Here is a 1316-nt window from a genome sequence, read left to right on the forward strand (position 1 = left end):
TTTTGTATTTTTCTGTATTATTTGTGTGAAAAGTATTATAAACCTATTACAGTACAGCATTATATAGCTGATAGTGTTAGTTGGGTACCTAGGCTAACTTTGCTGGACTTACAAACAAATTGGACTTACGAACGTGCTCTCAGAATGGAACTCATTTGTGTGTAGGGGACTTACTGTATCTGTTTCTGTTTTGTGATATACATTCGTTTTATTTCTTAGATTCTACATATAAGTGATAACAGAGTATCTGTCTCTTCTCTAACTTATTTCACTAATCATAACACCCTCTAGGTCCATCCATGTTGGTGTAAATGGCAGAATTCATTCTTTTTTATGGCTGAGTAGTATTCCATTGTGTATATATATACCACATCTTCTTTATCCATTCATCTATTGATGGACACCTAGGTTGTTTCGCATCTTGGCTGTTGTAAATAATGCTGCTATGAACACTAGGATGCATGTATCTTTTTGAATTAGTATTTTTGTTTTCTTTGGATATATACCCAGGAGTGAAATAGCTGGGTCATACAGTAGCTCTATTTTTAGTTTTTTGAGAAACTGCCATACTGTTTTCCACAATGGCTGCACCAATTTACATCCCCACCAACAATGCATGAGGGTTCCCTTTTCTCCTTGTCAGCATTTGTTATTTGTAGTAGACTTCTTGATGATAGCTATTCTGACAGGCGTAAGGTGATATATCATTGTGGTTTTTATTTACATTTCTATAATGATTAGTGATGTTGAGAATCTTTTCACGTGCCTATTAGCCATCTCTATGTCGTCTTTGGAAAAAATGTCTATTCAGGTCTTCTGCCCTGAAATTAATTTTTACACCTCTTTGGTCTCCTTAAACCTGGAAGAGAGGAAGAAAAGCATCGAGTTCAGCTGGATACTTCTTAGGTACCTATGATATATCAAGATGGCCCGTGAGCAGTTGGACACAATAAAAATATTTTGGCAGAAACTAACACACCATCGTAAATCAATTATACTCCAATAGAGATGTTAAAAAATATTTTGAGCTCAGATAAAAATTTTTTTCCATTAAAATGTAATCAAATGAGTGTATTGGTTATCACTACAAAAATTTAATTATTTTCTGAAATATTGCTATAGTGCACAAAAGAGGTATGCAGTAATAAAGGAGTAGCATGTGGCAAACCAACTATTCCACTGAGAACAGCTAGAAAAGGCAGTTATAATACATAAAACATCTGTCTGAAGGCATTATAAAGCGGAGGTAACCAACTTTGCTTTAGACAAATTAGAGATTTGCCAAAAAAAATCAGAGATAAACAAAACTGTCAAAA

This window comes from Hyperoodon ampullatus (genome assembly GCF_949752795.1).
Source record: "Hyperoodon ampullatus genome assembly, chromosome: 19".
Lineage (NCBI taxonomy): Eukaryota > Metazoa > Chordata > Mammalia > Artiodactyla > Ziphiidae > Hyperoodon > Hyperoodon ampullatus.